Consider the following 13042-nt stretch of genomic DNA (forward strand, 5'->3'; position numbering starts at 1 on the left):
CCTCTCAGGGTGTGATGCTAGCATCATATTATTTTAACTCACATTTCCTGCTCTCTGGTAAGCATCTCATATGTGCTTGTTAGCAATTCAGCTTTCTTTTTCTCTTAAATCCTTTGCTCATTCTCCTATGGCATTATCTACCTTATTAATTTTTAGAAATCACTTATATATTCTTGATTCAGATTCATGGCAAATAGATCTTACTAGACTCGAGCTCATCATAGATAAATTTGTTTACAGTTTATAGTTTAATAAGTTTACCTATTGCTATATAGAGAATTTTAATATTAATGTAATCAAATATATCACTCTTTTCCTTTACAAGTTTAAAGAGAAGGAGTTCAGAAATTCTTTCCTATCCTGGCGTCAAGATATTCATCTATATTTTCTTCTGAAAATTTGAAGTTTCATTTTCACATCTAAATTCCTAACACATGAGTCCAAAAAAAAAGGTGTTAATCCACTCAGAATACTGAATAAATAAATTGGTAGGCATGCTTACTAATTTTATAATCTTTATCTGATAGTTCTAATATCTAAAATTATGATTCTTGCTCATGGTAAAATTTTTCCTTATGGGTTTTAAATTTTATGTTATGAATTTATCATCAAGATTCTTTTGAAGTCCTGGGAAGTACGAGTTTGGCTTAGAGTGGTGTCCTTATGCTTCTGCACGACACTCTTGGGGTACCCCTATCTAATATTACTATTTAAATGTTATTTCTGATTATGGTTTTCTTGACCACTCATATAAGATAAATTAGAACCCTAAATCCACATATATGAATTCTCAGGACTCATACATATTTTCCCACCATGGCTCAGACTTCTACCTATAAGTTTCCTTATGAGGGTGGATTTACTAATGAAGTAGCTAGTCTACTCTTTTAATAAGATTATAGCCCTTTGGGAGGGGCTTAGCTCAGTGCAAGATCTTATTTCCGATTCACCACCCCTTCCCTGGATCCAAATTCTCACTAAACTTTTACAACCCAAGCAAAATAAAATAGAAACCACCTCCACATACTTCTCCAGAGAAGGCAATGGCAACCCACTCCAATACCCTTGCCTGGAAAATCCCATGGACGGAGGAGCCTGGAAGGCTGCATGCAGTCCATGGGGTCGCTAAGAGTCGGACACGACTGAGCGACTTCACTTTCACTTTTCACTTTCATGCATTGGAGAAGGGAATGGCAACCCACTCCAGTGTTCTTGCCTGGAGAATCCCAGGGACGGGGGAGCCTGGTGGGCTGCCGTCTATGGGGTCGCACAGAGTCAGACACGACTGAAGAGACTTAGCAGCAGTAGCAGCCACATACTGCTCACCCCAATGTTCCACAAACTCACCACCCAGTATAATTCAAGCACTTCAATACTTTTACTTTCTTATCTTGAGTATTTCCTTAATTTTCTTGCTTGCCCAGATATGCATTTAAAAGGATTAAAAAAAATACTGTGATCATTCTAGTTATTTTGTTGCTTATAAGTATTGCTATAAATGGATGACCTGTTTTTCTATTTATAAGTATTGTATATCAAATAGATTCCCTTACTGATTCACTTTAATTAGATAAATTGGGATTTTTAGTCTTAAAAAATTAATAAATAACTATTCTATCGTTTCTATTTTCATTTCAGCATTTTTATGCATTTATTTTCTATTTAGAAATCACTTGGGAGGTATAGCAAAGAATTTAAAATCCAGATTAATTTTCCATAAACAACACTACATCGTGAATTATTTATTTTCAGAATTTAAATTCACAAGCTGCCAAATTTCTGCTGTCATGTAAATTTCAAACAAAACAAAACAACTACCCAACTGAGATACTGTGCTATAAAGAAATGTTCCCCATCTCTACCACTTGCAAGTGGAGCAGGGACAATTTAAATTTTTCCAATTTATGTCAAGAATAGTTTTGGGTCACATACAGAACATCTTTCTAGGCAGTTTCCCAACTGATATACTACTAATATCACTTATCTAGTTATAGACAGAAACAAATGATTCAACATATGTTAATTTCTCACTTCTTATTTCAGAGAGACTATCCAGGAAAAAATGTAAAAATCAACCAAAATATTTTTTATATATCACATGTCTTTATTTGTGCTTCTTTTTCTTTTCAAAATCTCTGTTCTTGTTTGCCCTTGGAAAATTGGTAGAGGCCATATGGTTAATATAATCAACCAAGTAAAGGTTGGTTTCAATTGTTAGTGTTCCCAGAAATCTATTAAATATCTTTTTTTTCCTACTATGTCATCTCAATGAATAAGCAACATAATAAGGTTAGATAAATGGAATCAGTGTAAGACATTTTCTAAAATTAGAGTTAAGAATAAGAATAAGCACTTGATTATGACTTTTTTTTCACTTAACAAACCTGTTATGTTAGAGAGCAAGAAACCCACCCCCCAATGTCCCATTCTCTGCTCTATGAAGATTATATGTATGTTAAGTAAACTTAACTTAACTCATGAATAGTAAGGGATGAGAACATTGGTTCCTAACATTTTTCTTTTATAAAATCTTTTTGCTTAAAACCAAATCTTCAAACAGCTTTAACACATATCACATGTGCCACATTTCTTCTCAGGTATTAGGTACAGTAAACGGCATTTCTTGGTTGTCACTTCCAAGTAGCTTGAGATAATATACTTGAATATGTTTTATTAGAATGTCCATCCTTATCTTCAATTCCTTTTTTTCACTTAGCTTCACTATGACACAGAAGTAGATATATACACCCACCAGAACTTTCACATCACCAGTCATTACCTTGAACTAAGAGCATGTCAACATTGCAGATAGTTCTGTTTTATGAGATCTATGTCTTCAATTTTCCTTTTAGTAACACATTTTGCAAATGTGTCAATGGTGAAGATCACATTGTACAAAATAAACATAATCGAAGAGGGATTTTTTATTACTATAAAGTGGCAAAATCAATTTTCAATAACACCTAAACAATCTAATTGCTTGGATTACATAATACATGTTATATATGACATGATCAATATGCTTCACATGATAACATGCTACGTTAAAACATTTCTACTAATGAGAAATATAAAAAACAGAATATCCTGATTAAGTTAATTGAGGTAATGTCAAGATATCTTCCAAAAGCAGAAAGTCGCAGTAGAAATAATTTAATTAGTTATTGCTTATTAATTATTGAGCATTAGATATCCAATTCTTTCAATCCTACTTTTTCCATTTATTATTCTGAACTCATCTTCACACAGTCTTTGCTTTCATCAAATTGAAGTATAAGTTAAAATAGCTTCTTACATTAAAAAAGTACTGTAGATAATATATTCTCTCTTCTTCCATGTTTAATGTGTGTGTATGTGTGTTAGTTGCTAAGTCACGTTTGACTCTTTGTGACCCCATGGACTATGGCCCGCCAGGCTTCTCTGTCCGTGGAATTCTCCAGGCAGGAATACTGGCGTTGGTTATCATTTCTTTCTCCAGGGGATCTTCCCAACTCAGGGATCGAATCCGGGTCTCCTGCATTGCAGGCAGATTCTTTACCATCTGAACCACCAGGGAAGTCCCTCCATGTTTATTAAGAACATTTAAAAAGTAAAATATGCTATCTATTAATAAATGAGGTAAAGCTATATAATCCAATGTCTTTAATGATTATTAATCAATAATTATTTCACTTTGTACTGCTGAAATATTGACAGCAGACATAGTGACCAATACTACTTCAACTGTCATCAGTATTTTGAGACTTTTTTGTCATGATATTCAGTTTTGCTTAATAACAGTCAATGCAAACTGAGAAGATATAGTCTCCTCTGATTTCTAGTTCAGTTTCAAAGCACTTGCTGTTTTCCAATTCCCGTCTGCCTTGGCGAGCCGCATCCACACCAAGGATGCGTTACTAGTGGCAAGAGCACAGAGGATGGATGTAGCAGCACACACCCATCAAAAGCACCGTAGTAGTTTCCTCTCTCTTCACACTGGGCTCCAAGGCCAGGAGAAGGCTACCACACATATCAATATAATAGGTGAAGGAATCAGAAGCAAAGAAGGCACAGAATGTTTATGGCTTTCGGTTATAGATGTCCTCCTTAACACGCATGTCAGTTTATAATGATAAAAGCGTCAATTCATTGAAGACACACCAGTTGTAAACCTTCAGGTACGTGATAGTAGAGCCCCAAAATACATGATGGGAAACCGACAGAACTGGAGGAAGAAATAGACAGTTCAACAGTAGCAGTTGGGGTCTTCAAGCCTTCATTTTCAATAACGGATAGGACAACCTCACAGAAGATCAACAAGGAAATAGAATACGTGAACGTTAGGGCTTCCCAAGGTGGTGCTAGTGGCAAAGAACTCACCTGCCAGTGCAGGAGAATTCAGAGACTCAGGTTCAATCCCTGGGTTGGGAAGACCCCACCGGAGAAGAGCAATACTCACTCTGGTATTCTTGCCTGGAAAATCCCATGGACAAAGGAGCCTGGCAAGCTAACATCCATAGGGTCGCAAGGAGTCAGGCACGACTGAAGCAACTTAGCATGCACATACTTACTTGATATCTTCAGAACACTTGGTATTTCACAATTTTTACCAAAATGTAAAAATACACACTCTCCATTCCATAGTAATGAACACTAGTAATTAACTTTTACTATTTACCAGGCATTATCATAAGTGTTCTGCATGTTTTTTTTATTCTTTAATAGTCATAATAATCCTAATAAGTTAAAGGAAGATTTTAAGAGATAGACATGTGTCTCACAGTTGGTGAACAACAAGCAAGGACGTTATGATCTGAATTCTATTCTCCCTTGCTCTCCACCCTGCCAAATTCATATACTGAGGCCCTAACCCCCAGGACCTAAGAACATGATGGTATTTGGAGATAGGGCTTTTAAAGAAGTAATTCAATTAAAATGAGGCTGTTAGGGTAGGTTCGAATCTAGTCTGACTGGTGCTCTAATAAGAAGAAATTTGGACATGGAGAAACACCAAGGATGTGGGTGCACAGTGGAAAGACCATGTGACATTATAGCAAGAAGCCAGCCACCCCCAAGTCAAGGAGAGAAGCCTCGGAAGAAACCAGACATGCAGATACCTTGACCTTGGACTTGTAGCCTCCATAATGCTGAGAAATAAATTTCTGTTTGTTAAGCCACCTAGTCTGTGGTATTTTGGTAGAGCAACTCTAGCAAACATACACAAAAGAAATAAACTTACATAAAAGACATAAGACCTGAGAGGCTTCCATGCTAACCTTATTTTGGGGTATCATGGCAGACATGGTTAATTTTGTTTGCCTTTGATTTTCTATCTGTATTATTAATACCCACTTTGAACCTTTTTATCCAAACAATTGTAGAGAGCTATTTAATAATCTGAAAGGCACTTTAGGTTCTGAGTATCTTGTGACAGATTTTTTTGTAGGTCCACAAATGACGAATCTTATAAGAGATCACCTGATTCTGGTACATCCATTCTAAAAGGTATAAAATGATTTTGTTAAGAAATTATTTTAGAAACAATCTGGAGGTTCTGAACAGTAGAAGAATTAGACAGAATCCCACTGAAGTATTTTGCTTACTATAACATTACCCGCTACAATCCTGAAAGGATTTCACCTTTTATGTAATTATTTAAACAGAAGGGATCCATGGAAAATGACAGATTCCTTGGAATGCTTTCTGTATATCCATGACCTCAGAAAGTGCTACCTAAACTTATGGAAAAGTGCATAGGCAGCAGGTGAAATGTGAGAGCATTTTGCCTAGAACGATACATCAATTACATGCAAGAGAAAAATAAATGACTAAGCAATTGTGATTCCAAGGAAACTTACCAACAATTCCTACCAATAGAGAATACCTAACTTAATGTGTATCTACAATATCTAGAACACCTGCTCTTTAATCAGTGAGTATTCAACTTTCTGTGCTCATGTTGAGTCGTTTCAGTCATGTCCGATTCTTTGCAACCCCCCGGGCTGTAGCCCTCCAGGCTTCTCTGTCCATGGGAATTCGCCAGGCAAGAATACTGCCAAGGGTTGCCCTGCCCTCCTCCAGCGCATCTTCCTGACCCAGGGATCGAACTATATCTCTTAACATCTCCTGCATTGGCAGGTGGGTTCTTTACCACTAGTGCCCCCTGGGAAGCCCCTTCAGCTTCCTACACTAATAATATTTTCTTTTCTGTCTTTTAATGTACAATATTGGAACACGTTGCATCAACAAAAATGTCAAAAGTATTGGTGATAAACAAAAACACATCACAGAGACAGTAGCAAAGTTCCTAGAATATATATTTCTTTTTTATTAATATAAATTTATTTATTTTAATTGGAGGTTAATTACTTTACAATATGGTATTGATTTTGCCATACATCAATATGAATCCGCCACAGGTATACACATGTTCTACATCCTGAACGCCCCTCCCACCTCCTTCCCCATACCATCCCTCTGGGTCATCCCAGTACACCAGCCCCAAGCATCCTGTATCATGCATGGAACCTGGACTGGCGATTCGTTTCATATATATAGTGGAATATATTTCATATATATTCAAAACATATATGATATTATATATGTTTCAATGCCATTCTCCCAAATCATCCTAGCCTCTACCTCTCCCACAGAGTCCAAAAGACTGATCTATACATCTGTGTCTCTTTTGCTGTCTCGCATACAGGATTATCGTTACCATCTTTCTAAATTCCATATATATGCGTTAGTATACTATATTGGTGTTTTTCTGGCTTACTTAGGCTCCAGTTTCATCCACCTCATTAGAACTGATTCAAATGTATTCTTTTTAATGGCTGAGTAAAACTCCATTGTGTATACGTACCACAGCTTTCTTATCCATTCATCTGCTGATGGACATCAAGGTTGCTTCCATGTCCTGGCTATTATAAGCAGTGCTGCGATGAACATTGGGGTACACATGTCTCTTTCAATTCTGGTTTCCTTGGTGTGTATGCCCAGCAGTGGGATTGCTGGGTCATATGGCAGTTCTATTTCCAGTTTTTTAAGGAATCTCCACACTGTTCTCCATAGTGGCTGTACTAGTTTGCATTCCCACCAACAGTGTAAGAGGGTTCCCTTTTCTCCACACCCTCTCCAGCATTTATTGCTTGTAGACTTTTGGATCACAGCCATTCTGACTGGCTTGAAACGGTACCTCATAGTGGTTTTGATTTGCATTTCTCTGATAATGAGTGATGTTGAGCATCTTTTCCTGTGTTTGTTAGCCATCTGTATGTTTTCTTTGGAGAAATGTCTGTTTAGTTCTTTGGCCCATTTTTTGATTGGGTCATTTATTTTTCTGGAGTTGAGCTGCAAGAGCTGCTTGTATATTTTTGAGATTAATTCTTTGTCAGTTGCTTCATTAGCTATTATTTTCTCCCATTCTGAAGTCTGTCTTTTCACCTTGCTTATAGTTTCCTTTGTTGTGCAGAAGCTTTTAATTTTAATTATGTCCTATTTGTTTATTTTTACTTTTATTTCCAATATTCTGGGAGGTGGGTCATAGAGGATCCTGCTGTGATTTATGTTGGAAAGTGTTTTGCCTATTGTCTCCTCTAGGAGTTTTATAGTTTCTGGTCTTATGTTTCTCTTTAATCCATTTTGAGTTTATTTTTGTGTATGGTGTTAGAAAGTGTTCTAGTTTCATTCTTTTACAAGTGGTTGACCAGTTTTCCCAGCACCACTTGTTAAAGAGATTGTCTTTTCTCCCTTGTATATTCTTGCCTCCTTTGTCAAAGATAAGGTGTCCATAGGTGCGTGGATTTATCTCTGGGCTTTCTATTTTGTTCCATTGGTCTATATTTCTGTCTTTGTGCCAATACCATACTGTCTTGATGACTGTGGCTTTGTAATAGATCCTGAAGTCAGGCAGGTTGATTCCTCCAGTTCCATTCTTCTTTTTCAAGATTGCTTTGGCTATTTGAGATTTTTTGTATTTCCATACAAATTGTGAAATTATTTGTTCTAGCTGTGTGAAAAATACCGTTGGTAGCTTGATAGGGATTGCATTGAATCTATAGATTGCTTTGGGTAGTATACTCATTTTCACTATATTGATTCTTCCAATCCATGAACATGGTATATTTCTCCATCTATTAGTGTCCTATTTGATTTCTTTCACCAGTGTTTTATAGTTTTCTATATATATATCTTTAGTTTCTTTAGGTAAATATATTCCTAAGTATTTTATTCTTTTCGTTGCAATGGTGAATGGAATTGTTTCCTTAATTTCTCTTTCTATTTTCTCATTATTAGTGTATAGGAATGCAAGGGATTTCTGTGTGTTGATTTTATATCCTGCAACTTTACTATATTCATTGATTAGCTCTAGTAATTTTCTGGTGGAGTCTTTAGGGTTTTCTATGTAGAGGATCATGTCATCTGCAAACAGTGAGAGTTTTACTTCTTCTTTTCCAATTTGGATTCCTTTTATTTCTTTTTCTGCTCTGATTGCTGTGGCCAAAACTTCCAAAACTATGTTGAATAGTAGTGGTGAGAGTGGGCACCCTTGTCTTGTTCCTGACTTTAGGGGAAATGCTTTCAATTTTTCACCATTGAAGATAATGTTAGCTGTGGGTTTGTCATATATAGCTTTTATTATGTTGAGGTATGTTCCTTCTATTCCTGCTTTCTGGAGAGTGTTTATCATAAATGGATGTTGAATTTTGTCAAAGGCTTTCTCTTCATCTACTGAGATAATTTTATGGCTTTTATTTCTAAATTTGTTAATGTGGTGTATTACACTGATTGATTTGTGGATATTGAAGAATCCTTGCATCCCTAGGATAAAGCCCACTTGGTCATGGTATATGATCTTTTTAATGTGTTTTTGGATTCTGATTGCTAGAATTTTGTTAAGGATTTTTGCACCTATGTTCATCAGTGATATCGGCCTGTAGTTTTCTTTTTTTGTGGCATTTTTGTCAGGTTTTGGTATTAGGGTGATGGGGGCCTCATAGAATGAGTTTGGAAGTTTACCTTCCTCTGAAGTTTTCTGGAAGAGTTTGAGTAGAATAGGTGTTAGCTCTTCTTTAAATTTTTGGTAGAATTCAGCTGTGAAGCCGTCTGGACCTGGGCTTTTGTTTGCTGGAAGATTTCTGATTACAGTTTCAATTTCTGTGCTTGTGATGGGTCTGTTAAGATTTTCTATTTCTTCCTGGTTCAGTTTTGGAAAGTTGTACCTTTCTAAGAATTTGTCCATTTCTTCCAAGTTATCCATTTTATTGGCATATAATTGCTCATAGTAGTCTCTTAGGATCCTTTATATTTCTGTGTTGTCTGTTGTGATCTCTCCATTTTCATTTCTAATTTTATTGATTTGATTTTCCCCCATTGTTTCTTGATGAGTCTGGCTAATGGTTTGTCAATTTTATTTATCCTTTCAAAGAACCAGCTTTTGGCTTTGTTGATTTTTGCTATGGTCTCTTTGTTTCTTTTGCATTTATTTCTGCCCCAATTTTTAAGATTTCTTTCCTTCTACTAACCCTGGGGTTCCTCATTTCTTCCTTTTCTACTTGCTTTAGGTATAGAGTTAGGTTATTTATTTGACTTTTTTCTTGTTTCTTGAGGTATGCCTGTATTGCTATGAACCTTCCCCTTAGCACTGCTTTTACAGTGTCCCACAGGTTTGGGGTTGTTGTGGTTTCATTTTCATTCGTGTCTATGCATATTTTGATTTCTTCTGTGATTTGTTGGTTATTCATCAGCGTGCTGTTCAGCCTCCATATGTTGGCATTTTTAATAGTTTTTCTCCTGTAATTGAGATCTAATCTTACTGCATTGTGGTCAGAAAAGATGCTTGGAATGACTTCAATTTTTTTTGAATTTACCAATGCTAGATTTATGGCCCAGGATGTGATCTATCCTGGAGAAGGTTCCGTGTGTGCTTGAGAAAAAGGTGAAATTCATTGTTTTGGGATGAAATGTCCTATAGATATCAATTAGGTCTAACTGGTCTATTGTATCATTTAAAGTTTGTGTTTCTTTGTTAATTTTCTGTTTAGTTGATCTATCCATAGGTGTGAGTGGGGTATTAAAGTCTCCCACTATTATTGTGTTATTGTTAATTTCTCCTTTCATACTTGTTAGCATTTGTCTTACATATTGTGGTGCTCCTATGTTGGATGCATATATATTTATAATTGTTATATCTTCTTCTTGGGTTGATCCTTTGATCATTATGTAGTGTCCTTCTTTGTCTCTTTTCACAGCCTTTGTTTTAAAGTCTATTTTATCTGATATGAGTATTGCTACTCCTGCTTTATTTTGGTCTTTATTTGCGTGGAATATCTTTTTCCAGCCCTTCACTTTCAGTCTGTATGTGTCCCCTGTTTCAAGGTGGGTCTCTTGTAGACAACATATGTAGGGGTCTTGTTTTTGTATCCATTCAGCCAGTCTTTGTCTTAAGGTTGGGGCATTCAACCCATTTACGTTTAAGGTAATTATTGGTAAGTATGATTCCGTTGCCATTTACTTTATTGTTTTGGGTTTGAGTTTATACACCCTTGTTGTGTTTCCTGTCTAGAGAAGATCCTTTAGCATTTGTTGGAGAGCTGGTTTGGTGGTGCTGAGTTCTCTCAGCTTTTGCTTGTTTTTAAAGAGTCCCTTGGACTTCAAGGAGATCCAACCAGTCCATTCTAAAGGAGATCAGCCCTGGGTGTACTTTGGAAGGAATGATGCTAAAGCTGAAACTCTAGAACTTTGGCCACCTTATGCAAAGAGTTGACTCATTGGAAAAGACTCTGACGCTGGGAGGGATTTGGGGCAGGAGGAAAGGGGGAATGACAGAGGATGAGATGGCTGGATGGCTTCACCGACTCGATGGATGTGAGTTTGAGTGAACTCCGGGAGTTGGTGATGGACAGGGAGGCCTGGCGTGCTGTGATTCATGGGGTCACAAAGAGTCGGACGCGACTGAGCAACTGAACTAAACTGAAAGCTTTTGATTTCTCCTTCATATTTGAATGAGATCCTTGCTGGGTACAGAAATCTGGGCTGTAGGTTATTTTCTTTCATCATTTTAAGTATGTCCTGCCATTCCCTCCTGGCCTGAAGAGTTTATATTGAAAGATCAGCTGTTATCCTTATGGGAATTCCCTTGTGTGTTATTTGTTGTTTTTCCCTTGCTGCTTTTAATATTTGTTCTTTGTGTTTGATCTTTGTTAATTTGATTAATATGTGTCTTTGGGTGTTTCACCTTGGGTTTATCCTGTTTGGGACTCTCTGGGTATCTTGGACTTGGGTGATTATTTCCTTCCCCATTTTAGGGAAGTTTTCAACTATTATCTTCTCAAGTATTTTCTCATGGTCTTTCTTTTTGTCTTCTTCTTCTGGGACTCCTATGATTCGAATGTTGGGGAGTTTAACATGGTCCTGGAGGTCTCTGAGATTGTCCTCATTTCTTTTAATTCGTTTTTCTTTTTTCCTCTGATTCATTTATTTCTACTATTCTATATTCTACTTCACTAATCCTATCTTCCGCCTCTGTTATTCTACTATTTGTTCCCTCCAGGGTGTTTTTTATCTCATTTATTGCATTATTCATTATATACTGACTCTTTTTTAATTTCTTCTAGGCCCTTGTTAAACCTTTCTTGCATCTTCTCAATCCTTGTCTCCAGGCTATTTATCTGTGATTCCATTTTGATTTCAAGATTTAGGATCATTTTCACTATCATTATTTGGAATTCTTCATCGGGTAGATTCCCTATCTCTTCCTCTTTTGTTTGGTTTGGTGGGCATTTATTTTGTTCCTTTACCTGCTGGGTATTCCTCTATCTCTTCATCCTGTTTATATTGCTGTGTTTGGGGTGGCCTTTCTGTATTCTGGCAGTTTGTGGAGTTCTCTTTATTGTGGTTTCCTCACTGTGGGTGGGGTTGTACCAGTGGTTTGTCAAGGTTTCCTGGTTAGGGAAGCTTGTGTCGGTGTTCTGGTGGGTGGAGCTGGATTTCTTCTCTCTGGAGTGCAATGAAGTGTCCAGTAATGAGTTATGAGATGTCAATGGGTTTGGAGTGGCTTTGGGCAGCCTGTATATTGAAGCTCAGGGCTGTGTTCCTGTGTTGCTGGAGAATTTGCATGGTATGTCTTTCTCTGGAACTTGTTGGCCCATGGGTGGTGCTTGGTTTTAGTGTAGGTATGGAGGCATAAGATGAGCTCCTGTCGATTAATATTCCCTGGATTCAGGAGTTCTCTAGTGTTCTCAGGATTTGGACGTAAGCCTCCTGCTTCTGGTTTTCAGTCTTATTTTTACAATAGCCTCAAGACTTCTCCATCTACACAGCACTGTTGATAAAATATCTAGGTTAAAGATGAAAAGTTTCTCCACAGTAAGGGACACCCAGAGAGGTTCACAGAGTTACATGGAGAAGAGAAGAGGGAGGAGGGAGTTAGAGGTGACCTGAATGAGATGAGGTGGAATCAAAAGAGGAGAGAGCAAGCTAGCCAGTAATCACTTCCTTATGTGCGCTCCACAGTCTGGAATGGACTGCTCAGAGATGTTCACGGAGTTATACAGAGAAGAGAAGAGGGAGGAAGGAGACAGAGGTGGCCAGGAGGACAAGGGAGGGGGTGGGGGTGGGGGAATCAAAAGGAGAGAGACAGATCCAGCCAGTAATCAGTTCCCTAAGTGTTCTCCACCATCTGGAATACACAAAGAGATTCACAGGGTTGGGTACAGAAGAGAAGGGGAAGGGAGGAGATAGAGGTGACCTGGTGGAGAAAAAGGAGAGTCCAAAGAGGAAGAGAGCAGTCAAGCCAGTAATCTCGCTCCCAAGTAAAAATGAGTACTGAAGATTGGGTTCTTAAAGGTACAAAATTGATAATAAATACCAAAAAGCAAAGATTAAAAATCTAGAGAAGAGGTTGGATTTTCAAAAGTACAATATTAAAAAACAGAAAAAAAGAAAAAAGTTGCAAAAATTATTAAAATATATATATATATGAAGTTTTCTTTAAAAAATAGGGTCTCTCTTTTTTTTTTGCAAATTAATAGTAGGCTATAAAAATGAAAAAGGAGTAATA

Source organism: Bos javanicus, chromosome 9 (assembly GCF_032452875.1).
Source record: "Bos javanicus breed banteng chromosome 9, ARS-OSU_banteng_1.0, whole genome shotgun sequence".
Taxonomy (NCBI): Eukaryota; Metazoa; Chordata; class Mammalia; order Artiodactyla; family Bovidae; genus Bos; species Bos javanicus.